The sequence below is a fragment of the Vulpes lagopus genome, chromosome 8 (genome assembly GCF_018345385.1).
Source record: "Vulpes lagopus strain Blue_001 chromosome 8, ASM1834538v1, whole genome shotgun sequence".
Lineage (NCBI taxonomy): Eukaryota > Metazoa > Chordata > Mammalia > Carnivora > Canidae > Vulpes > Vulpes lagopus.
Genome location: NC_054831.1, coordinates 7,328,387 through 7,355,120, shown reverse-complemented (window position 1 = coordinate 7,355,120; position 26,734 = coordinate 7,328,387). Strand labels below are relative to the sequence as shown.

The 26,734-nt window shown below is 51.5% G+C and overlaps 1 protein-coding gene across 6 annotated transcripts in view; it reads left to right on the top strand.

Annotated features, from left to right (window-relative positions):
• DIS3L2 (DIS3 like 3'-5' exoribonuclease 2) overlaps positions 1 to 26,734 on the top strand; it is a 349,588-nt gene that overhangs the window by 309,699 nt on the left and 13,155 nt on the right. The gene's annotated exons all lie outside the window — the stretch shown is intronic.

The following is a 26,734-nucleotide window of genomic DNA, read 5'->3' as shown; positions in this document are numbered from 1 at the left end:
AACCGGAAAGCAGTTCCGGCCCAAAACTGTTTCTCCTGTAAGATCTCTTTGACTCCTAAGTATAGGACTTGAAGTACTGATATGAGAGATATTAGAAGTATATGCAGAAGCAGACCTTCCCTTCTAGACTTCAGCTCTCCTCTAGGGAACACCTCCCTCCCCACTCCCGGCCCACTCTGCAATGACACACTAGCTAATTTGGTTCACTGTGTGATTCTGGCCTGTGCTGTTGTCATGTCTGACTGTACTTCTGTGGATAGGTCTTGTTGTGTTAGTCTACCTTGTGAATTTTGTAATTGGGGAATTTCTGGGCACTTACAGAGATTTAAGTTGGTAATCTTGTCATTAGAAAGGTGACACCTGGCAGGCTGTCACAGCAGCTCTTTTCTTCACCACAGACTGCCTCTCTGACTGTGCACTTTTATCTGTGAGACAGTGAAGTGGTGGCAGGTGCCTGCTGATGACAGTGACAGTGGTGATGATAGGCGATAATGGCAGCTACCAGTGAGCACCCGCTGGGCCGCAGGCACACTCCTGGGGACTCTACATTTGTTATCCCGTGTAATCCTCATAGCAGCCTGAAGAGTTTTCTTCTGTTGTTATCACTGGTGGGTTTGCAGAAGCTGAAGTCTAGGGATCATAAGTAACTTGCTCCAGGTCACTTGGCACAGCCACATGAGGAGTCACCATGATCACATTTGCTCTGAGAAGAGAATAAATGTCCCACATTGCTACTTTTGGAAACCCTGGTCAGTGACAGGATCAGTCCCAACCTGGACTTGAGGACTAATTATTTAAATATCCAAGCTAGTTAATTGTACCCCGTAGAAAGAATCCAATAGACACAGGCCAGTGGAACTGTCCTTTACATTCCAGAAGAGAAAAGGGTCTTCCTGAAGAACTCTTGCTCTGTTATGGGTGGAAGACTGGTGCCTTCATGACCAAATCTCCATTGGTATCACTTTCAAGGCATGACTCTTATTTGTAATTTATCTTTAGTGGATGCCATGGTAAGCTGTTGTTCCTACCAAATCCATCATTTAGGAAGGATTGACCAAGTGCCCTCAACACCATCATTTGTCCTCTTGGATGGCACTGTTTCTGGAAGTTTCAGGGTTTCTAGGCCATCAGAGATACCATCTCAGCTTCTCATAATGCTTAACTGAGCAGAGAAGCAGGGCCAGCCTGCCTAGGTCCAGGGAGAGGTGGGGACCATTGAGAGAAGCCCACAGTGGCAAGTGCAAACATCACTAGGGAGTAAGAGAAACATCAGTCATAAGCTGCTTGTCTGTGCTGCCCTGCGCTCCCTGGGTTGGTGCTTGTTGGATGGCATGGTTGGTAGCCCCCCACACACACACAGACCATGGCAGCAGAAACCGATCTTTCAGCCCAGGGGTGTTGCAAGACTCCAGTTCTGCCTTGACTGTGCTCTTTGGGGAAAAGGTTGGCAGTGTTTTTGTTCACTGGGAGGACGACACCAGCCTTCCTTCCTTTATGTTTGTCGCAGTACAGAGGTGCAGTGACAACAACCTAGGTAGTCTCTGGAGCTGAGAGGGGAAAATAGCCTAGCTCTGTTTCTTGGCCTGATCCCCAACTCCTGGCATGTCATCAGAATAAGTGACATAAGAGGAGAATTTAGGGGTTATGAATATTGATAAGCTTTGGTCCCCAGAGACGTGGAAAAGAAAGCATTTGTGTATGACACTGGAAAGGAGCCACAATCTGGGAAACCATGGCAATCAGACATCTCAATGCCCCTTCTCTGGTTCTCTCTTGCTTGTCTTAGTGGCAGTCTTGCGGTTCATCCTCAATCTGTGGACAGATTTCTTAACCTCTGAGCCTCGGATTTCTTCCTGTGTTAAGAACAATGGGACTAATGATACTTTCTGCCATAACTGGGGTAATGATTGTCCTGGGGATTGGAATAGCATGTTAAAGACATCGTCACAGCCCAGCATATAAAGTGCCCACCGTAAGCATTGATTCCTCTCCTTCCCAAACAGGAAAGTTACCTCATGACTTCCATTCTGTTTTCCCAGCGCCGGCAGGGCTGCATCCATGAGCTGTGACTGCTGCTACCAGAGTAGGAGTAGGGAAGAGGCTGGTGCACCTGCCTCTGGCAGCCCCCGGCTGTGGGCAAGGCACTGTGTCTAAAGGCACCCTCCTCTGCCCAGGACTGAATTGCGGAGCAAAGCATTGAGAACGCCATGAGCTTGACTGTGACTTTCTCCTCTCCCCTGGAGTCTGCCCTGTCTGGGTTCCTCTGGTCACTTTTAGAGTCATCTCCCCTAGAGTGCCTGAACCCCGATATTGGTGTAACAGTGGTGTGGGGGAAATGAGGGTATTTCACCCTGAGCCCTAAGGAGTCCATGTTGCCTCAGCCAAGTAACATGAATACAAGAGCAGCAGAGGAGAAGGTTCTACATATGCAAGAAATTAGCTTGAAGTCTGAATATTAGTTTGGTACAGTTAATTATTGAAACTACTGCTTTCACCTGGGCATTTCCCCATAGTATAATTCAGAGTCATTTTAGTATTCAGCTCTGCCAAATTCAGTCCATCAGCAAAGAAAGTGTTGTGAATAATTATTGAAAGTGTTAGACGGTTCACCCCAGTGGTCTTTTGCTTTCTTTTCAAATGGAGTGGCCCTGAAAATAAGCACTCTGCTTTTTATTTTCCCTGGAAACATCCTGATAACCCCAATTTTTGGTTCCATGGCTTCCTGTTCTCCATCTGCATAAAGGGGCTCATACTTGCCCCTGGGCTCCAGGGAAGACAGGCCCTGGGACTTGTCTGTATCTGATATCTGGCTGGACTTGGATCCTGCCTCTTCTTGGGCTGGAGGGCACAGTCATCAGGTAAATATTCTTAAACTCCAAGGCCATTAGAAGAAGCTTCCCTGTTGTGCCTGGAGCTAGATTTTAAAGCTCTTCACTCAAATTATCCCCTCAGCCTCCCAAAAGCTGGTCACATCTCTACCTAAGAGAGGTGAGGCCTCTCCCCTGACCCTGGCCAGTGCTGCCAGTCTCCACCCGGGATCTTCTTTTTTTCTGTTGCAGAAAACTTTACCACCTTTAATAAGCAGTCCAGTGAATCTGGAACTCTCTGAGATTCATTTCTCACACTGGGGTTTGGAGATCTCTTCACAAAAGAAGGCCTCAAAGGGCGAATAAGTGATTCATGAGAAGTCACTTATGCATTCATCAGGCCCCTGCCCCACACCACATGTTGTGCTGGGCACTGGGGCACAAAAGATGACTTACACCTGCTCCAGGGCCTCGAAGAGTTTGTGTAAATAGTGGACCTCACTGCAGCTCCTCCCCCGAGGAGAACTTTGTCCAGAATGTTCCCTTGCCTCCATCCCCACTACCCTCCTCCCACTGCCGGGGACGGGGAGCTTCCTAGAAGGCTTCTCCCTGCCTCTGGCTCTCTGACCTCCAGCCTGTCCTCTGTACTGCCTGAGGGAGCTTTGCATGGCTCTTCCTCCTGGTTGCTTTTAAGTCCTCATGTTTGACTTTGATGTTCTGCAGTCTTACTGCAGTCTGAGGGTGAATTCATCTTTATCAGGTTGCTGGGGACTCAGTGTCATTCTTCACTTTGGAAGTTCTTCTCTGCTATCTCTTTGATTCTCTTTGATCTTTCCTAGAACTCCTGTTAGAAACCTCCCATATTATTCTTTCTTCCTTTTTTCTCTGTCTCCCTTTCTGCCAGTGGTGTATTCCAGCACTTCCTCAAAAACACCTGTGAGTTTACTAATCTTCTTGTAGCTATTCGTAATCACCTGTTCAATACTCCTTCCAAACTTGAGGGTTTTTTTTTTTTTAATATTTAGAACTTCTATTTGGAGCTTTTTAAAATCAGCCTATTAAGTTTTGTTTTTTGTTTTTCAGTGTCCTAGTTTTTAATCATGATTTCTATTCCTTTCAACTCTTCGTTTATTTTGATGACACATATAGCATCTTTGAGAGTGTTTGATTATTTCTAGTTTAAGGGTACCAGTTCTCTCATGTCTTGTGTCTGTTGCCTTGCCTTCATGGTGGTTCATTTCTTCATGTGATTTGTTCTTTTTTATCAAGAGACTGTCTTAAGGGATTGTTTTCACCATGGGAGCCATGGGTTGTAGATGTGTGTTTTCATCACCTTGGCATTTGTTCTGCCAAGACCCCAGGAGTTCCAGAGGCCAAGCTGGTTTGGCGTGAACTGCTTCGCTCAGGATTCTCAGTACCTGGGTAGCGTGTATTCAGCCTCTATCCCCACCCATGCAGCGCAGGATGGGGATCTCCTTTCTGCAAAGGAGAAATCTCTGCTCCACACCACATACAGACACCCTCTGGGTTGTGAGAAAGGTCTTCCTGGTCCCTGTTTAAAGACCAGCAGCCAAGGATGCCTGGGTGGCTCAGAGGTTGAGCATCTGCTTTCAGCTCAGGGTGTGATCCTGGTCCAGGGATTGGTCCCATTTCGTCCTCCCTGTAACGAGCCTGCTTCTCCCTCTGCCTAAATCTCTGCCTCTCTCTCTGTGTCTCAAGAACAAATAAATAAAATCTTCAAAAATATAAAATAAAGACCAACAACCCTTCCTGGATTCCTGGCTTTCTGCGAGGCTCTCAAGTCCAGTTCCCTGGCCAGGTCTTCTTCCTCCAGTGGACATTGAAATCCCAGCTCCTGGGATCCCTGGGTGGCACAGCGGTTTGGCGCCTGCCTTTGGCCCAGGGCGCAATCCTGGAGACCCGGGATCGAATCCCACATCGGGCTCCCGGTGCATGGAGCCTGCTTCTCCCTCTGCCTATGTCTCTGCCTCTCTCTCTCTCTCTCTCTCTGTGACTATCATAAATAAATAAAAATTAAAAAAAAAAAAAAAGAAATCCCAGCTCCTGTAACTATATCAGAGTCTGATAATCCCAGTTCTAGTTGCCATGGTAATGATTCTGGCTTTGACTTCGTTTCCTCTTTATTTCAGCTACCTGGGCATTGTCCCATTATTCTCTCATGCTCAGTTTTATATTTAAATATTCGTCCCATATATTTTATCCATCATTTCTCTGTGTTCGTGTCAGGAAAGAGGCCCACATCAGCTCAGTCCACCATCTTGTCAGAACCCAAAGTCTGAATGAACTTTTTAAAATGCAAATCTGACCACCACTCATGCATTCTTCAAGCATTCAGAGAGTTTCTGCGAGGGACCAGTATAGTCCTCTGCACCAAGGCTGCAGAGCTAACTGAACACTCCAGAGGCCCTCAGAGGCCCTGGGCTAGTGGGAGGGGCTGGGCCCCCACCTGCTGCAGCATTCCCTGCATCCCACGCCTACCAGACCACCTCAGTCTCTATGTGCAACATGTCTCTGTGTGACGGGTTGCTCCCTGTTTCTAGATCCCCACCTTTTCCTACAGCCCTCTCCCCCCCATCTGGGTAGCCCCTTTCTCTCCTTCCACTCTTAGCTAGGTATTACGTCTTCTGGGAAACCATTCCAGCCCCTAACAAACTTCCTCCAGGAAGCATTCCAGCCCCTAACAGTGGGCACTAGAGGCTGAAGCCACTGCCCCTTCTCCATGGTCCTGCAGCTCACCTGTCCAGTTCTCCAGCACTGAGCATGGTGCAGTTCAGGCAATGGTTTGTTCACTTGCTCCTCCCGCCATGGGGCTGGGCCCTTGTAAGGTCAGGGCCTTGTTTTATTCACCTCAGCATCTCTCGTGCCTAGCCCAGGACCTGGCAAATAATACCTGATGAAGGGAGTGGGTGGTGGGGACCTCTAATCTTTTAGAGAGGAAATCTGGCTACTGGGGAGTCAAATCTCTTTCCCCCCTTTGTCTTTTTACTCATTGTAGGATTACGATGAGGATTAAATTGCTCCTGACATCAGGGAAAACTGTCTCCTTGGATAGTTTATGAATTCTGAAGAACTAACATGTAGAAGAAAGAAGCTATAAATATTTGATTTAACTCTGTAAATATAGTAGTGATTATAGTCATTTATATCAACTGCCTACCATGTTTTGCCTGAGAGTGAGGCATAGTAATAATTATGATGAGGATTAAATATGCCAGACACTTTGTCAGTGACCGCTCGAGTTTCTGAACCTTGCAGTGTGATAGTGACAGGAACTACCAGCTTCTGAATGCCCACAAATCACCAACATGAGGCTACAGGCTTATCTGGGTTATTTCTAGTTCCAAAGCTATTCAAGACAGATCTTATCTTCATAATTTTATAGATTTTCTTTTTTAAAGAGGGAGGTTAACCTGCTCAAGGTCACACCATGGTCAAGAGCAGAGCCTGGATTTTACCCCAATACTAGCCAGTTCCAAAGCCCATGCTGTGCCTTCACACCACCTGCCTTTCTCTCCACAACTTAAATCTTGGAGCTGAGGGCGGGGGTAGCTTCTAGTTCTAGCCTCTCCTTGGCAGGTCTGCCCTAAAAGCTCTCTCTCAATTCTGGCAATCCCGTGGACCCCTGGGGGAGCAGACCGCCTGGTCTGATACAATGGGCTCCTGACCTCTTATCACAAACCTGTGTCTTGTCAGTCTTCTCCAGGGCAGGTCATTGTCCTCTCTGGGATGCAGCCTCTCTGTTAGGAACATGATGACCATACATCTCAGGTCTGGGGGAGAATGAAATGAGGTCATGTGTGATGTGGCTGTGTCAACAGTTATTGAACGCGGTTGTCACCCTTGTACATGCCTGCGTGGCTCATGCCTTGGGTCCCGGCAGACCCTGGCTGTGACTTCGCAGTGCCCTCTCCTCTCCCTGTGGGCAGCCAGGCTGGTCCCGGGGCTACCTCACTCCCACAGCCAGTTCCCCCACCTCCGTCTTACTATTGGGACAGGTTCATTTGCTAAATTTAATAAAACTAAATCTTTTGTTTTTTCCTGACTTTGCTAGATAACTCATTTTGGCACCTTGAAACCTGTATCAAATAGCCAACATCTAGAGGTGTCTGAGAAAGCTTCCCTGCAGGATTGATTTTCCTCAGCTGAGGTGCCTTCCCACCTTTGTAAACCCGTGTTGAAAGATAGCAGCACTGCAGCCTTCCAGAGGAGAGGGCAGTGCCAGTCCTCAAGTCCTCTGCTCTCCGCAACCCGTGGGCACTTCATCACTCAGGTTATTGGCCCTTCTGGCAACAGAGCTCAGGCAGGGTCCTGGGGCCACCTGGCTTCTTTCCCCTAGCCTCTGAGCAAATGGTGCTTTCTGAACCTGGGGGCTCCCCCACATGCAGGCCTGCCCAGAGGACTGGCCTGCTCAGTCAGCATCTTTGCTTTGGTCTCAGGATGCTCTTGGCACCATCACAGCAGACCAAGGGTCAGAGAGCTTAGCATCACACCGGGTTCTCTTTCTGTTCTCATGTTTCCCTCATAGAGGACATGACAGGTATGACAGGTGAGCTCAGGTCCACTGACTAGTAGCCTCCCAGTCAGGATTAGCATGCAAGAGATGCACAGGGGGATGAAGGGCTGCAGGCCATGGCACCTGCCCCCGTGAAGCAGGGGGCGAGGAAAGGAGGGCCGGCAGGCAGAGGCTCAGCCTGCAGCATGATTCCAAGAAATCTTAGGCCTCAAACCAGCCTTGTTTGTTGGAGGAATCTCACATCCCATGGAAGCCGGCCTGCCTCAAGATCCCTGCTGTGCTTGGAGTGACCCAGGTCTTCTCATGGCCACAGCCCACCCCTTGCACTGCATGTGTCGGCCTCTGTGCTCCACTACCTGGAGAGCAACCCCTCTGTGGTTCCTGTGGGCCTCTCTTCCCTAGGAGGAGCTTTGAAAGGAGAAGTCAATGGGACAAACTACCGCCTCCATCAGGGAATGGAACTTGGGGCCCCCACTGGTCCTCCCCTCCCTCTCCCCCACTGTCCCTTTCAGATTCTTCTCACCCTCACCCAGAGCCTCAACAGGTCTTGGCAGCTTAGCTGGTGGCTTGACCCAAACCTGCCTCATGAGGTTTCCAAGCTCTTGGCTGTCATATCCTTCTCAAGCCAGGGTAGGCACATGCCTGTGTGTCCACTCACAGTGGGGCAAGGGAGCACCAGAAGGTGCCCCTGAGTTCCACATACCTCCGCCTGCCCCTCCTCTGATCAGAGTGGGTTATCCCTCCCTTTACCCCCATGGTGACTGCTCCTGTCGTCTCCTGGCCACTGCACACTTAGGAGTCTGAAGAATCCTAGCAGTAGCCGGCACTGGCAGTTCAGAGGGGCCGGTGCCACGTTACTGCTGGCCTCTAATACCTCAGGCAGCGTCATCCCCAGGAGCATTAGAGCCCAGCTCCGTGATGGCCTCTCCTGCTGTCCTCTGTAGCCTACAGAGGCATGGTACCAGCAAACTCCTTAATGATTGATCTTCCTCTCCTAGTACATTGTGGATGATGGTGGTGAAGGAGTGTCCTCCCGCAGAGGCCCTGAGTGAACAGAGGCCTCTGCAGGGTCTTCTGACCTCAGCAATACTTCCAGTCCAGCATGGCCCCTTCCCTCAGCCTCTTTACTCCTTCCTCTGCTGTCTGCCAGGGCAGTTCATGCTTTCCCACTTCTCTCAGCCTTAGCTGTCACTCACTCTGGGCTTCTGAGGAGCACCCCGGGAGCAGTGTGTCTAGGCCCTTTGCCAGGGCGCTCAATTGCACATCCCATGAAATACCCTAAGTCCATGAATTCTTGCTCATCTTGTCTGATCTCCTGGCCCCTTTGATTAAGCCCTCAAATCCTGCCGGCTAAGTCTTGCTCGAGGTATATAATCCCTTTCCTCTCTTATCAGGCCCAGCATTCCCCCAGCAGGACTGTCATACTGGCATTTAGTCCTAGTCAGGGCCGTGGCTGACCGGAAAGGAGGCAGGGGACACTCTGCCTGTCTTCTTTTATCCACTGCGACACTGCTTGTGTTTGTTCCCATCTGCTGACAAGCAGAGGCCAGGGCAGCATCAGAAGAGAAGGCGGCAGGAGAGGGCAGGGAGACAGTCTGCAGCCCTCCACATAGTTCGGCCCCTGTGGAGGAGGTGGAAGGAGGAGGCCTGGCTAGGGAGAGACTCGGGCTGCAGCCAGGTCCATGGGAAGCCATGGAGCTAAAGTCACCTGCCAGAGCAACCCTGGGGAAGTGCGCCTCGGCACCAGTGCAGTGGTGGCTTGGAGAGGCTGCAGCCCAGCTGTAGGGTGGTTTATGCTCCTATGGCTGGAGGTCTGAGAGGCGCCTTTCCATGGCTGCCACACTGAGGCGGGCAAGAGAGCAGGGGTTCCCAGATAAAACCCCGATAATTCGTCTCCACTCTGCTTGATTCTTGTTCTCTTCCTTCACCTCAAATAAGCAGAGGAGGTGTTTCCCAGCAGCCTTAACAACTTCAAACCAACACCAACACTTCCCAGTGCTTTGGAAATGACACCTTGTGTCCGCACCTTGGACCTCCTGCCAGCTCCTCGGGCTAAGTGGTGACGTTACCTGAGAGCCCCCAGACCTCCCACCGACACTGCCAGGTCCAACTGAATGAAGAAAGCCTTTCTTGTTCCCAGTGAAGCCCTCAGTTAGGAGAATGGGGAGCTGGAGGCATTGCAACCAGAGACAGGTGCCAGGGGTGACCTCACGGGAGCAGGCCTGCAGCTGCAGCATGCGTGTTGGAGTTGGCTACGTCCAGTACAGGTGTGAGCTCACCATTTCCCATCACAGCCATGAGTGTTGGGCACTGTGCAGTGCAGCCACAACTCCAGCTCAGGCCGCCCCAGTCAAGATGGTGATGGGGGGGGGGGTACGCTTCTCCCCCTTTCGCACCATGCAGAGAGATGGTGGGTGGTTCGCTGGTCCCTCCCACTGCCTCACTCCTCACAGCATCCATACCTTGGATGCCAACACTGCAGTATACATTTGACTTCATCTCTCCCTACAGAAAGGGAAGCCAGGATCAACACTCTCATTTTACAGAGAGGGGAACGGATTCCCTGAGCGGCGTCCTGCCCAAGATCAAGCTATAAACGGGAGGTGGAGGCAAGTAGCCTTCTCCCTGGGATACAGTATCCACCAAATGATTCAGGCAGAGGCAGGGGCTGGCTCAGCAACACAGAGAAATGCTGAACTGCCCTCGGGCCCCCGGCAGGGAGGATAGCAAGGCCTGGGTCAGCGTGGCTGCCTCCTGCACTGCCTACGTGACTTTTGGGTTACAGTCACCCAGTCTCCTGCAGATGTAATGCAAGCCACAGCTGGCCAGGGCAGAGAGAAACTCCTGATCAGCCGTGTGGAATCAGCACCCTTTTTCTGCCCACTGAGAGAATGGGGGAGGAAGGGAGTATGAAGTCAGGTTTTAGAGCACTGGATTGCGTGAGCAGTGGTTTCCCATGCTGTGGGCCAGAATGCTCAGCCCAAAGAGGAATCTCTAGCTGCTCGACTCTTGCTGCATTGATTTCTTTTTCCTTTTTAAATATTTTATTTGTTTATTTCTTTGAGAGAGAGCACAAACTGGAAGCAGGGGAATCTCAAGCAGACTCCGTATTAAGTGCACAGCCCAATGTGGGGCTCTATCCCAAGACCTGAGATCATTACCTGAGCTGAAACCAAAAGTTAGACATGGTTAACTGACTGAGCCACCCAGGGGCCCCTCCTGCTGGCTTTCTAAGTCCAGAACCCATCAGAGTAAGAGTGTTGGACCCAGCAACAGTGGGGAGATTGTGCAGATTCATTAGTGCACTCACACAGGCACATGAATCCATGTCTCAACATGGAAGGGGGGCTCCATTCTGCTGTTTTCTTCCATAGCACATGCACTGGAAAATAGATTTTTACGGTAAGCTCACCTGTAAAACTTATTTTTGTCAACCATGATGTACACAGAGAAAAGCCCACAAATCCTATGCATCTAGTTCAAAGAGTAGAAATGAACACACCCATATAAGTATTACTCAAATCAAGAAATGGAACATCTCAGTGCCTGGGAGCTTCCCCCATACCCTGCTCTCCTCCAGGAAGGAATCTGCCATCACAGCTTCTAACACTTACAGATTTGTTTGGCCCCACATCCCCGTATACTCTCTTCCATGTCTGATTTTTTTTCTTTCAGCATTATGTTGTTAGCATTAATCTTTGTTGCTGCATCTAGCTACATCTGTTTGTTCTCATTGCTGGAAGACTTTACATTGTATGAATCCGTCACGTGTCGTCCAGTCTACATGATTCAGACATTGGGTTGCTTCCAGTTTGGGGTTATTATACATCACTGAGTGTATACCTAGGAGTGAAGTTGCTGAATCATAGAAAAAATATCCACCTTAGTGGACACTGCCAGGCAATTTTCCCAAGTGGTTTCCCGGCTTAACCCACCAGCAGTGTATGAGACTTCATGTTTATTGTACATTCTGTAGTGTGTCTTTTCAAGTTTCAAGTATATTTTTCTACTGGGTTTTCTGGTTTTCTTGTTGATTTATTGTTCTATTTTAATTACGAGTCATTTGTTGGTTATACATGTTGCAAATATCTTCTAATCAGTAGCTTGCTTTTTTACTCTCTTTGGTAGAGTTTTAATGAACAGAAGTTCCCCATTTCAATATAGTTCAGTGTATCAATCTTTTTCTTTATTGTTAATTCTTTTATATCCCATTTAAGAAATCTGTATCAAAATCCTGAAGACTTGCTTGTGTTAGGGTTCTCCAGGGAACCAGAACCAGTATATTATATTTATATATCAATATATTTGTATAAAATGAGATTTATTAGGAGGAATCAGCTCATGTGATTATGGAGGCTGAGAAGTCCCATGATCTGCCATCTGCGAGCTGGAGGATCAGGAAAACTGGTGGTGATTTAGTGGAATCTGAAAGGTCTAAGAACCAGGAAAGTCGATGGTATAAATTCCAGTCTGAGGGCAGGAGAAGAGGAGATAAGATGCCCCCACTCAAACAATAAGACAGAGAAAAAGGGATCAATTCCTCTTTCCTCTGACTTTTGTTCTATTCACGCCTTCAGCAGAGCAAATGATCCCCACCCACCTTTGGGAAGGCAGTCTATTTTTATCGACTTCACTGACTCAAGTGCTTATACCCATGCTGGAACACCCTCATACATACGCTAGAAATGATGTTTAATCTGGGCATTCCCTGGCCAGGCAAGTTGACACAAAATTCACCATCAAACTTTTCCTACATTAATTTTAGAAGCTCTATTCTATTACATTCTCGATCTTATATCTATAATGTAGCCAGAATTGATTTTGGAATATGGTACAGCAAGTTTCATTTTTCCCATGAGTTCATGTAGTTGACCTAGCATCATTTGTTGAAGAGACTTTCCTACTGAAGCACAGTACCACCTTTGTCAGAGGGTCTGTTTCACTTCACGATCTGTATGTCTGCTCCTGTGCCAATGCCACACCGTCTCAATTATTGTACCTTTGTTAAAAGTCTTGATCTCCAGTAGAGCTAGACACTCCCACCTTGTTCCTCTTCTGTGAAGGGCATCTAGGCTGTTCTTGCCCCTTTCCATTCCCATATTAATAATGTTAGGGTCAGGTTGTCAGTTGCTACACACATGCACCCAACCTTGCTGGGATTTACATTGAGATTACTTTGCATCCACAAATCCTTTTGGGATTTTATGATACTGTTAGGATACTGAATCTCCTACTCCACAGACATGGTATATCCTGCTCTTTATGTCTTCTTATTTATCTCAATACTGTCTTATAATTTTCTATGTAGAAGTCTTACATTTTGTATTAGGTTCCTCCTAGGCATTTGATAATTTATCATACTGTTTTAAGTGGTATTTATAAATTTCCTTTTTTCCTTGTTGCCAACTTGTGTAAATACAACTTATTTGTATTGATCCTGTATCCATTGATCTTGCTAAATTTATTTATAAAACCCAAATAATTTATTTATAAGTCCTTTTTGATTTTTCATATACCCAGTCATGTCATCCACAAGTAGTAACAGTTTTACTTTTTCCTTCCTGATGCTCACACCATATATTTCTTTTCCTTGCATTATTGTGCTGTACAGTGTTTAATGGAAGTGATGAGAGCAGACATCCATGTCTTGTTCCTGATCTCAGAAAGGAGTTTTTGCCACAAACTCCCATAAGATTATGAAATCTTACCCTTTAATATACACCTGATTTTACTTTTCCCCAAGATGAGCTTTCAGTATGGAAATACTTTTAGGTTTGAAATGTGGCAGTGGTAGTTTGTAGGCTAAGAACTGGGTGAATGAAATCAGTGTTTTAAGAGAACAGAAATTGATGTTTATCCCAAGACTGTGTCTCATTGTAACTTTGTGAGGAATATTTTGCCTTGTACACTTTACAGAAGAACCTATAGCTGACCAGGGATTCAAACAGATGTGTCAGACCCAAAGCCCCAAATTATTCCCACCCCTCCCAGATTGCCTGCTAGAATATTGAATGCGAAATCTCCAAGGTCACAAAACTATCACTTTTGTCACAAATCTCCTGGAGAAGCATTGTTAAACTACCTCACGGGTACATTTAACATCTTCTTCCTCTGCCTCCAAATCCCCTTATATCACTGTCCTCTTCCCCATCCCACCTTTCTCTGACTTCCGTTGCCATGGACGCAAATGTGGGCAGCTGGGAGTCTCACGCTGAAAGGCGCCCTCCCTGTTTGCCTGAGACCCTGAAGGGCTGCACCTGCATCTCTCCCCAGCCACCTGGTTGAGCCACCCACCAGGCCAGGGCCTTCCCAGGCTCCTGCCACTCAAGCTCTTATCTGATGCCAGGGGATAGGATGTGGAGACTGAAGGCTTTCCTCCCATCAGGTGGCTCGGGTTGTGGAGTAGAACCATGTATGTTGAAGCCCTTTGCATTGTCAGCTGTCCCAATTTGAAGATTGTGAATCCTGTGCAGATGCACAGAATCTTTCCCCGCTGAGATGTGGAGAGGGGAAGACAGAGCACAGGGAGGGTAGAGAACCAAACCCAAATAGGCCCTGGGGCTGGCAGGGGCTCCCTGGGCCCAAGCCTCAGCAAGAATGTCCCCATTATTCTTACACCCCTCCTTTTGCAGCACAAATAACTACCCAAGGATGACTGGGGAGATTTCCCTGCAAGACAGAAAATTCTAGGACACCAAGAACTCTCGAAACTGAATACTTTGAAACTCTCAAAGACCTTATAACAGAGAGTAGATGTTTCTTTGGTTAATTTAACACAGGGTTACATTAAGCAAACAACTTTTTCTCCTTCTGGAGCTCAATGTCCTTTGTACAGCTCTGCCTTTCCTTTATGCATCTTCTGCAACAGACCACAGTCTCTACATTCTGGGGCTCCTGCTGGGGCTGCAGCAACCCAGCATGACTTGGAGCCCTTAGGTTATTTTTTATTTCCAGATGCTTCTTAGCATGCGGTGACATGCTTTGACCTAGGAAAGAGAATTAGCAGATTTGTTTTCTCTGTGTGTCTACCTGCTGTATCCATACCTTTTTCAGAATGTTCTGACATGACTCTTGCCTCTTTTTTTTTTTTTTTAATTTTTATTTATTTATGATAGTCACACACACACACAGAGAGGCAAAGACATAGGCAGAAGGAGAAGCAGGCCCCATGCACCGGGAGCCCAACGTGGGATTCGATCCCGGGTCTCCAGGATCGTGCCCTGGGCCAAAGGCAGGCGCCGAACCACTGCGCCACCCAGGGATCCCTGACTCTTGCCTCTTTCTCTGCATCTCCAGAAGGAAGACTTCTCTTTGGCCTTGAAGGCTAGTTATATGAGCTGATAGCTCAGCTGGGCAGTTTTTAAACCCAAGGAGGCCTGTCCCTTTCCAAGACTTTAGGGGGGTTCTAGAAGAGGCTGGCAACGTTGAGGCCAATCCCATTTGATGACTAGGCCAGTTCCTGGCATGTGGGGCGTGACCTCCCGCTCCCTCCATGCTGGTGTGCTGCTCCGGACTCTAGGGCATGTTCAGATACTTAGAGTAGCAAGTGCCTCTGCATAAACATCCTGTCTGGGGTGCATGGAAGTCCAGAGCCCGGGCCCAGGCCGCAGAGGCCTGAGGTACTCTCAGGGAGGCTAGCCCATACGAAAACCAAGCCACAGGATTGTGTGTTGGCTCCAAGCCTAAAGAAAGGTGCCCGTGGCTGTCACCTCCTACAGCTGCCTGGCAAATAACCAGAACGTGCTTGGCTCTCTCAGCGTTTGGCTGTGCTCTCTGCGGGGAAGTGTTCCTGATCCGTCTTCACTGCCACTCCCCAGCTCTCTGGGGCATTGTGGCTTTTTCTTGGTGGTTGGGCAGGAAGCCTCCAGAGCCTGAAGGGATTGCTGTGCTTGATGACAAAGGCCATCAATTAATAGAAATCACTTAGAGGCTGCTTCATTTATTGAAGAGGAATTGAACACGACTTACTCTCTCTTCTGAGCACACTGCTTCCATGGCAGGCACTCAGGTGACGAGAGATCTCACAGAGTGACTCAGCGCAAGCTCCCCGCGCCTGGCCATTGAGTCAAGTGGCAGGAAGTGGCCAACATATGCAGCTGCTCAGAGAACTCAGCACAGCAAGGCCTCCCAGACCCAGAATGAACCCCTCTGCTGACCTGGAGCTGCCCCTAGGCCAGCCTCATGTGACCCCATGTTTGCCCCAAGGACATGCCAGGCACTGCTAGGCCAGGCTCCAAGGTGAGACACCACATCTATCCCCAAAGCCCAGGCAGTCAGTCACCCACCCTCACAGGGGGCGAGTACCAACCGTGAGTGGCCTGAGATGGCAGGGGACGTGGTGAATTTCTTGGGTCTGAGGACCCCGCTCACATCACCTGTAACTGAAGGGCTGTGGGGAGTACTCGCAAGTGAGGTGCACAGAGGCAGTGGCGCCAAGCTCCCCCATGCCCCCCCCCATCACCAACTCCCTCTCTGAATGCTGGGGCGCCACCATTTGTCCCAGGAGCCCAGACTCTTACGTGGCTTCCTCACACTGTACTTCTCATTGACATGTCGTACAGGGGTAGGCCAGCTGTGATCTTTAGATAAATACCTTAATGTCTGAGTCATCTGGAAGCTTCTAACCTATTCTCTGGAACATTATTTTCACCTGGAAAGAGATTCATTCTTCCAAGCACCAAAGTTTAAGTTTATACACCTACTGTTTGCTTTAGTAGTGTTAACTGGACATAAACGGAGCCCTTTCTAGTAATCTGGGATTATTCACAGTGTTTATATCATGCTATAAAAATGTTTTCCTTGAGGTCTAGCATGCTGTGCCGTGCCTTTTCTCCCCACACAAAACGCTCCATAATATGTGTGGTCACTCAACCTGCTGAGTCGCCGCCCCATCTGCCTTGTGTCTGGTTACAAGCAGGGCCGGTTGTCACTTCACCACTGTCCAGGAGCATGAGGCCCCGTGGGGAGTGTGGACTCAGGGAGCTGAGTCAGGCGCTTAGAACCGTTGCTCAAGAGGAGGAAGGGCTCCTGGTGAGGGGCAAAGGAGGACGCCTAGCCCCTGCACCTGTGTTGGCCACTCACCGGCTTTGTTTTGGTGTTTGTTTCCTGGTTCTGCCCCTTACTTGAATATTCTAGATTGCGTGCAGTTGAGTTCCAAAGAAGCACGACAAATTGGTGCTTTTAAAACCAGCTGTGAACTGAATCATGCGGTACATTTGTCATGTCAGGAGGCTCTTCCTCATTTCTCACCGCCTCCAGTTTCACCTCCACATGCTCCCTCACATTCTTCTTCAGCGCAGATGAAAGACCATCTAGCTGGCCACCAGCTTCTGAGTCATAAGCATCCCAAGAAACCATCAGATTCCTCAGTGTTCCGTGCCTGAAGCTGAAGGGATTCTTCACTCCTGTGGGCCTTCTTCCTGGAGTGTTGTCCAGCTCCCTGTGTCATCAGACTTAACTCTCGTGTTGTTTATGTGCCTGTTTGTCTCCTCAGAACCAGTCCTTGGATGTGGGTCCCACGAGGCAGGTTCCTGCCTTTGGCTTGGTGACCCATAAACTCCTTGCAATGAGATGGATAAGTTTTCGTGGGTAGAGGGTGAGAGTGAGGGTAAAACCTCCCTCCTCAGACTTCTGAGGGATTCACTGCCACAAGTGCTAAGAGCACTGCTGTGGGAGCCCCAGGGAAGAACCAGCTTGTGACTCCAAGAAAATTCTGACAGGGGATAGGGGGTGAGTGTGTGTTCACCCTCCGCACCCAAGGGCAAGGTCACCATCCCTGCCCAGCCCCCAGCACAATGCCTGGAATGCCACAGGTGCCCAGAAATACTGCATAACCATCCCTGGGGCTTTCTGCTCTTTTCCCCCATCATGTTCTGTGTTCCTTTTTTTTTTTTTTCCAGATTTTATTTATTTATTCATGAGACACAGAGAGAGAGACACACACACACATAGGGAGAGGGAGAAGCTGGCTCCCTGCGGGGGAGCACGATGCAGGACTCGATCCCAGGACCCCAGGATCACACCCTGAGCCAAAAGCAGACACTCCATTGCTGAGTCCCAGGCATCCTGTGTCCTGTATTCCTAACATTCTTTTTTTGACCAGCACCAGACTCTTGTCACCTTAAGGTCTTCATGGTGATAATAATTAATATTTATGGACTACTTAACAGCATGCCAGGCTTTAAATGGTTTATCTCATTTAATCCTTACAAGGGGAACTCTGCAGGGTAGGGAGTGGAGGTCAGAGGTTAACCTGCCTTAGGTTAGCTAGGCAGCCTGTGGTGGATGACTCCCGACCTTTCCCTCTGGACTTTTAACAAACAAGGAGTAGGAGGTTGTTGCTGCCACTATGCTCAGTGAGAAAGCGAAGCTGTCCGTCCACAGGGAGAGTCCGTCTTCCTGGTCCATCCTTGCCATCCGCACCCAGCCTCCCTGGAGGCCTGAGGCCAGCACTGGTCAGATCCCTGGGAAAGATGGGCCAGAGTGGGGGAACCACAGGAAACCCCTTTACTCAGAATTGTGTTGTGTGCCAGATTGGTCAGTTCCCACCTCCAAACTCTGAAAGTGACCTCAAGGAGATTCCCTAGCACATGAGCCGTGGGTCCTGCCCATGTGTTTTGTGGCTTGGAGAACCAGTTGCCAGGCGTTTTCAGCCCAGATCTAGACACCTTTCCTTCCTGATCCACCAAACCTTATTGGACACCTGCTGGTGCCAGCTACTATGCCCAGCACAGGCAGTGAGAAAGGCCCTCCTCCCTGAAGTGTGCAGCCCTTTGGGGAAATGGGCACCTAAAACCACATTCTCAAGCAGTGACAAAGGCCATGGTGGAGGTGCGCAGTGTGTGCAGAGCAGGCTCTCAGTGCCGTGCCCATCCCATGTAGGAAAGCCCATGCTGCCCGGTGCCTATGAGATCGGGGTGTCCGTGTGGGAGGCCCTGCAGGGTGTAAGGTCTGGAGGGCCCCAGCCCACCAAGGGTGGGGGGCAGTTTCTCTGTGGCAGGTGGCAGGCCGAGAGACAGGAGCTAGGAGAGGAGCTCAGCGGGGCTCTGTGTTCCAGCTTGTCAGCCTTTGTTGGAGTGAGAGAACTATGGCTAGAAGGAGCATGGTTCTGCCCATCGATACTGAACGCCTCTCCCCGTATCTCCAGGAGATCGGGCACGGGTGGCTCTCCTCCACTCACAGCCCTCGCGTGCACTGACCATGCTGCTGCTTCCTCAGAACTCAGTGCCAGGGTATGAGGCACAGCTTGCTTCAACACTCGGCAGGGTGAGTGTCGCCATTCCTGGGCAGACATACAACACCCACTGTATGTAGGGTTGGCAGTGGAACCACCGATGTGCACACTGTCTGCAAGGAAGTCTGGGTCAAACTAGCACCAGTCTCTCTGTTGTTGACATCTGGCAGTAATACCACCAATACACAAATGTGACATATGAGGAACTGGGCTTGAGTCTCACAGAGGTTTGCTAGTGAGTGGACTGGCATGACACCATTAACTGGGGGGGGGGGGGGGGGGGGGGGGGCACTGTCACTCGCCCCCTGCAATAGCTGCATGGAGAGATGAGAGGCATGGGCATGGGAGGATAGCTGTAGCCTGGGAGCTACATAGACCCCCTAGGGCATTGGACAGGGCCTCCTTCCAGTTGGGGACAGTCTGAGGCCAGGGAGCCCTGGGTGCAGCAGCCTCTGCCAGCAAGAGCAGTTCTTACCCTGAGAGAGGCCAGGATGGAATGGACTAGTCCTCCCGGTCATGAATGACCTATAAAGAAGCTCCCAGAAAACCATCCTGACACAGAAATCTGGTCAGCATCCTGGGTGCTGGGTGCAATTTTCTTAGAGCCGTCTTGAAATCCTCATTAAACAGGGCTCCCCAGGATGAACTTGGAGTGGGTGCTTAGGAAAGTGAAACCATTGGATCCAGTCAAGCTTTGACATCTGCTGGCCTCACCGTCTGACTTACCACTGACCCAGCTCACCTAGAGGGATAAAGGGCCTGATCCAGATTGTTCTGGCCTTGGGTCTAAGGTCGAGTTGAGGGTAACACCCGGAAAGGGCTGGAGTCTTCCCACAGCCTATATCTGAGAGCTTTCCTTGGCCCGACAGAGGGTGGATGTGGGGATAAAAACCAGCAGTCCCCCTGCTGGCCCTCACCCACCCTTCAGAGGGAGAGCCGGTGCCTCAGTGTGTCCTGGAGGTTGCCCAGGCAGAGACATTATAATGTTGGGGAAGCCCAGAGGCTCTGGACAGGAACATATCCATTTAAACCACTCTGAGCCTAGTTCATAAAACGGTAGGTCAATATTTTAAAAGTCACTTAGCTAATGAATACCTCTGCCAGACTCAACATACCACATCCCAGTGGGTGATAAGACAAGTGTTAGTTCATTGGAAACAGCCTGGAGGAGAGAATTTTTTTTTTCTGTAATCTGCCGGGTTTCATATTTAGAGAGAGTGAGGTGGCCTGCCTTTGGACAAGAGTATTCATTTGTCAGGTGACCAGCAAATGAGCCCTGGCCATACCATCACCCCGTGTCCGGTCTAAGCAATAACCACCTGCAGGCAAGCAGGAGTTTCATCAGAGCAGACTCCAGAGGTCCCGTTCTGCTGGCTAAAGCCATCTTGGGTTCTGTCTGCCAAGGTCACACTCTGCCTTCCAGTGGGTATAAGCTACAGGGAAGCCACAGGAACTGTAACCCCACTCCTGGGCCCACCTGCGGTCTCCACTTCCACCTCCAGAGACAGGCCTCATTTTCCCCTCAACATTGTCTGTGGAGCACCAAGCAAATCAGTTCTCTGAAATGCCTCGGTTGTTCCCTGAGCATTTTATTACCACCTACACATGCCCTTGGCTGTGACCTACACGTGCCCTTGGCCATGGGAGTGCAAGGAGCCTGGAAGCGGTCCTGGGGAGTCTGGGCCCCAAGAGCACTCCTGGAGCAGAGGTGCCAATGAAAGGTGCCCACTCGTGACTTAGTGGGGGCACCCAGGCTGAAGCCAGGAGCCAGCCAGCAGGTGCACAGGAACCAAGAGAGCTGCAGGAAGCCAGATCTTTTTGGGGGGGCTCAGCCCCTCCAAGAGCTCTGTCCACAGTCGGGCTGGCCATGGGACTGGCTGAACAAGACTGAGTGAGCTTTTTCTGACAGTATGATGGGACTCACCAGGATAAGCATAAAGGGGGCCTGGATTCTTTGCCCAACTCAGTTCAGGATGGAAATACCCTTGCCGATCAGCAGCTCCCAGGGCAGGCTTTCAGACCAAGGTGTCTGAGGGTCAGGATGGCCATGGCTCTTCAGAAAGCTCTGCCCTCCCTTCTGAACCGGTGGAGCAATAGCATTAGAACAACAACAAAAAAAAGGTTGTAGGTGAAATGGGCCGAACCTTTGAGCCTTTAGCTAGTGACCAGAGGCAGGAGTGGTAGGGGCAGCCGTCAGGATTAGAGCAGTAAAAATAAATGTGCTCGGCACCAGTGCTCATCCAGTGGTAACACTGAGATGACGCAGAGGGGGCCTGAGCCCCAACAGAGATGAGAGGAAGCATTTCCTTGGGGAAGTGCTGATATACAGGCAATTCTGATTCCTGAGCAGAAAAGAGGCAGAGGCCAAGCCAGGGCTGCAAATAAGACTTCCAAGATTATAGAAGTATCCCGGCCCAGCCAGGCCTGTAGGTGGCCTTATGTGTTTGCCCAGTGTGGCCAGATTCAGACACGGGGCAGGGAGCAGTGCTTGGGAAAGTCTCCGTCCCTCTGAGGTCGCTGAGATGAATGACCTTGGCTCTGTGGCTGCTGCAACCCTTGCTGAAGGGAGGGGGGTGCCCTTGACAGTTGGGAAGAAGGACTGTAGTGATGTTGCAGTCTACCACGGCGGCCTGTACCCAGTACCACTGTGTCCTCGGGGCAGTCTCTCAATGGGGCACTAATACTGTAGCAGAGCCCTTGGTCAGGCATCGCTCTGGAAACCCTGCTGCCCAGTCCTCAGGGAGCTTTGGGCAGGCTACACAAGATGACCTGAGGAAAAAGCAGTGGACGGGACGTCTGTGTCCTTGGTCTGTGAGCTCAGAGGGGTCACCCAGTCTCTCTGAGCCTCCCTTTGCTCATATGAAGAGTAAGGAGTCTAAGACTTGTGAAAACAGCATAAAGTGCTGTGGAAATAGAGGTATTGATCTTGCATAGACAAAGTAGACAATTGCAGATAAAAACATATATTTGGAGAGTACCTAGTGTATACGAGATACTTCCCTAGGCCCTGGGATTAAGGTAAAGAACCAGCCACAGAGAGGTTGGTGTGGGACAGGCATGAGTGAGGAGCTGGGGGTGTGTGTGTGGGGGGGGGGATGTGCAGAAGCCAGCACAAGGCCATGCTAGCAGAGCATAGGATTTGTGGCAGCTCAGAGGTAAGAGGCATCATCAAGTCCTTGGACCCCATCTGGGCTGGATTGGGCAGAGGACCCTCAGAGCAGCGGCCCTGCCCCCTCCCCAGCAGCCTCAAGCATTAAGGACTCAAAGTTCCAGCTCCAGGATGACCCTCAGGTCTAGACTCTTGGGTCTGAAAGATTTTACAAGATGTATTGTCTTTGAGGAAGCTGGTGGCACCCACATGTCCCTTGTTCATAAACAAAGGCATAAATAGTGTGTCCAGGTGATGAGGAGCCCACCCCACAGGGGCCTTTTCAGAGACTGAAGCTCTGTCCTGCCATGTCCTCAGCAGTGCCCCAGAGCGGTTTCACAGCCCAGATGGCCCTGACCACAGCCCCGTGCCAGTGCTTTCCGCCTGTCCCTCTCCTCCCCATGGCTTTGGGTGAGGTACATACATGGGGTTGGCATGACCGGGGATCAGTGGATTGGGGCAGGAGCAGCCTGTGAGCAGCACACTGCACCGACCACAAGGCCTCCCCCAGGACCGAGCCCACCCAGGTAGCCACCAGCATCTACAGGTCTTGATGGCTAGAATGCATGGGGACATTGGAATACAGATTCCCTCTTTGTGACCAAGGAAGCAGTGCTTACCTTAAGACTCAGATTCCCTTTTGCTCATTCCAGAAAACCCTCTCCTCCACTTGGTTGGGAGTAGAGGAGACACTGGAGGCAAAAAGACCACAGTCCACAGACCACAGCCCCACCACACTCTGGTGTGTGGAAAGCCCAGGCTGAGACCAGCAGTTGTTTGTTCTTCCTTCCAGCCTTGATGCCCTGCTCAAGGGGAGCTGCTCCCCAGCAGCAGAGAGAACAAGAGTGTCTTTGGGGAGGTGAGAAAAGGATGTCGTAACTTGCAAAAGCAAAGTAGCTTGAGTTCCCAGGAAAACGTTTCTCATCCTCTCTTAGCTAATCGTCTGTTGCCATGGGGGGATGGGGGAGACATGAGAGGGGGGACACCTTTACATACTGGAATACTCTTCTCTCCCAAATATCTCTGTGGTCGAAGTCTGACTTTAAAATCAAAATTAATCTCTCCCATTGTCAGTGATGACCAAGCTGGCCCCCTACTAGCCTTACCAAGCTCTGCCCCTTGTCCAAGGCTATGGAGCCAGGCCTCATAGTTTGATGAGCATGAAAGTGTCCCCCAGGCCAGGGAGTCTGAAGAGGACAGCAAAGCTGTTGGGGGGGGTCACAGCGATGGCTCCTGAAGGTGGCCGGGCCTCCTGGCCCCACCTCCTCCGGTCAGGGGTTCTAATTCCAGTTGGACAGCTGCTAGAAGTGGAGAAAGGCATGTGCGTCCACACCACAGCGCAGCCAGCAAGCCCTAATTACCGGGCTCTGCGAGGCCACAGGCACACACTGCCACCTGGTTCTGCTTAGGGGGAGTTTTGTGCCATGAGCACCGGCCTTGTGCCTCCTCGAGCAGAGTCCTGAACCTCGGGAAGGGAGCTCGGCTTCTCAGCTAGCTTTACGCTGACAAAGGGCTTTCTGCCTGTCAGCCCAGCTCCCCAGCAAACCCCCATCCCCTCCCTACCGCAGCCACTGGGCCCCCCTTTGGCAAGGCCCGAGGGCCCACGCTCCGGACGCCTAGCCTCTGGAGACTTCCTTTGGAGCTAGAAAAACAAGCGGCTGAAACGTGCCTCGCTGCAGCTGGGCCCCACCCGCTGAACCTATAGAAAGGCCCTGGAGTGAATTCAGCCTCACAGAAGAGGAAACCTGGCTCCGGCCTCACCCGCAGGGCCTGTTATGTCTGGCTCCAGAGGCCTTCTCCTCTGGGCTTTTCCATGCCTGTGAACTAGGCCCCATTCATTTCCCTGTGGTTTCGTGGGAATGTCCAAAACACTCCGCAGGTTGCAGCAAGCCCAGGAGGAGAGGGGTCAGCGAGAGGCCCGAGCTGTGACGTGTGCTCAGCCCCACGGCCCCAGCACCCTCCACTCAGCTGCTGGCCGCGGGGTGCCGGGCCGGCTGTGGGTGGGTGCCCATCGATCCTCCTGCCTGTGCCCCCCACCCTCACCCCGGCCAGCTCTGCTTGCAGTGCGCTCTTTCTCTCGGTCTCTCTCTCTCCCGCGGCCTCCACTTTCCAGCTCCCAGGCCACCAGCCCCACCCCGGCCTGGCCTAGGCGAGAACCGCAACAAAGATCTCTTGAAGCTTCCCATCCCTGGCGGCTTCCCCTCAACTCCAGCCAACCATCATTCCCATCCTGCCCCGATTCCCAGGGCAGCAGGTCCTCTGCGAGGGTGGCCGCCCCCACCCCCCACCACTGCTCAGGCTTAGGAAGGGGCCACACTCCATGCTCAGCGCTCAGGACTCATGAGCGAGCGGCCCAACTGCCAGGGCCAAGCCCCAGGGATCCCAGGCCTGCGGTGAGGCTGTGCCCCTGCAGGGGAGTCTGGTCCTGAGCAGAACTGATTCAAAACTGGCTGGGAGCAGTTCTTATCAAATTTCAAAGTTAGCAGTTTTCACCCAGTGCTAATTGAACAGTCCCAGTGAGCGGCCTGATTCCATCTGCATGACATTCCCACAGAGCTGTGACAAGGACCCCGGTGGCTGAGGGCAAAAGAGGCTCTCACTTGCTTTTGGTCTTTGAAAATGGATGCATTCTCAGGGTTGGGTCACAGCCATGCCACTGTGCCCTGGCTGCCCGGCACCCCAGTCCTTTCCAAAGCCACTTTCTGAGCGTTCTGGGTATGGAAGGGGTGGGGCGAGTTTCTCCTCTGGTTTAGCTGGTAAAACGAATCTGGAGATGGAACATCCTTGGAGGCCCCGCTGCTCTGGGTGGGCAGGGTTGAGAGGGTAAGTGCAGAGGAGCCAGGAGCCCAAGGGCAAGGGCTGTTGGGGTCCGAGCAGTTGGGCCAGAGAGACCCTGTTGCCGGCACCAGCCTCCCTGCACTCATCTAGATCTGCTGCCTTGCAGAAACCAACAGCCCCACCCACCCACCCCCAGGCCGCCCTGTCCCAGGGCCTTGTCTTCGTCAACCTGATGGGAGTGGGCCTTTTTCTTCTCTCCTCTGCCCAGTGGACTTGAAAAGACAGTTTCAGGGACAGCGTCCTGGTGCCAGTGCCCTGAGGTTACCCAGCTGCTCTTCACACAGGGGCCTGTTGTGTTCCGGGGCTGCTGGTGACCAGATGCCCTCCCTAAGCGCAAGGACAGCCTGGGACAAGGGGCTGGGGAATGTGGGCTCCCGCCCCTCCCTCCCCTGCCTGGCTGTGGCCTTTGTCTCCTGGCCGGAGCGCCAGGCTGCCAGGAGGAAGCAGCCCGCCCCTTCCTGCAGGACCGATGCTGTTCCGGGCCCTCCCCAGGGCCCTCCTCAAGCAGAGGGTGTTGAGGACAAGCCTGCCCCTTTTTGCGAGGCAAACCACATGGCCCTGAGTCCCCTCCTGAGAGCTCCCAGCTCCGAGGGGACATCTGACTTCCTCCCTGGACAGCCCCTCCCGTCGGATGCAGGCTGGTCACATACCCACCCTCAGGTGCTGCCTCGCCATCAGCTCCTTCGCCTCCAGAAACACGTGCAGAGCAACCTTTCAGATCCTTAGAACAGTCATCAGGAAGTATTACAGAGGCCCTCCTCGCCCTGGCTTTGGTTTCCTGCACCAGCCGCCCCAGCCCCAGGGCTCTGGTACCTGGCTCCTGCTTGCTAAACCCAGGGCCCTCCCCCACCCCCCCACCCCGCGCAGCCTCCCCATCTTCCCCACCGTGGGGCAGGGTGCACCCTGGGCAGCTTCTCCCTGACCTTGGTCCCCCTGGCACGCTGCCCCGCCAGCCTCCAAACTCCGTTCCTCTGGCGCCTCGGTGCCAGGGGCCAGTGTCGCCCCCTCCCAGAGCCTCGCCTCATGTGTGTATCTTGGACTCTGCCTTGACCTCCCTTTCTTGCTGCCTCCGGCCGCTTCTCACAAACTATCCATCTCTCCACATTGATCCGAACCATACTTGGCCTCTGGGCCCCGCATGCCCTTCGTCATGTTCTTTTTCGGTCCCACCCCTGGTCTGGCAGCCTTTCCCCGCTCCCTAGAGAAGCACTGGTGCCGGCCGGCGCCCGCGGCACAGCCCTCCTCCCTCTGCCCTTGGTTCCTGGTTATCTAGATTCGGTTTGCCACCACACTTGTACTTGTTCATCCCTTCTGTGTAAAGTATTTCCCTCCTCCTTGCCACCTCTTGGAACTGATCTGCCCACAAGGCTTTCTGGTGGCAGTGGGGCCTCGAGGTCACACAGGCCTGTAGTCAATTGGCTGTGGGACCCGGAGCCAGACACCTTTCCTTTTTGTACCATATGCTCCCCTCGCACAGAAAGGGATAGAAACCCCTTCCAGGGCTGTGGGAGACTCTCAGGGGCTTCACGTCCAGGTTCCTCCTACCGTGACGCCTGTCACCGGCACCCCATGAGTGTCTCTCCCTCTCTCGCCGCACATGGGGCAGAATTAGGCCACAGCAGCAGCTCAAAAAAGACATGAGGACAAGTAAGAGAACAAAGAACCTAACAAATGGCTCTAGCTGAGGAGGCTTACTACCCTGGGATGGCAATAAATAGCAATGCCACGGTCTTGTAAGTGGAGGGTGCTCCCCCTCAGACCAGGGGGAAGCCAGGAGGGTGCTCCCCCCTCAGACCAGGGGGAAGCCAGGAGGGTTGTTGCTTCTCTTGCACCTAGTTCAGGAATGGGCTCAGTCGAGCTCTTTCCTTAGGCAGGGCTTTAAGTTGTCGACGACTCCTGGCAGCAGGTGTTAGGGGTCAGACGTGTATGCACAAGGGCTGTACGCCTAAGCAGAACAGGGCACGCTGGCAGGGACCCAGCCCCCCAGATCCTGACTGTGCCCATCCTGGGAACCTGCACTAATTTCTGGAGCATCTGTGCTGTGCCAGCTCGGGGCATCCTCCAGCCTTGTGCTGGGACCAAGGTAGACGGCTCTGGGATGGGGAGGGGAGATTCAGTGATGATCAGGGCAATCACAGCAGCATGAACGAAATGCTGGGGTGGGCTGCCCAGGA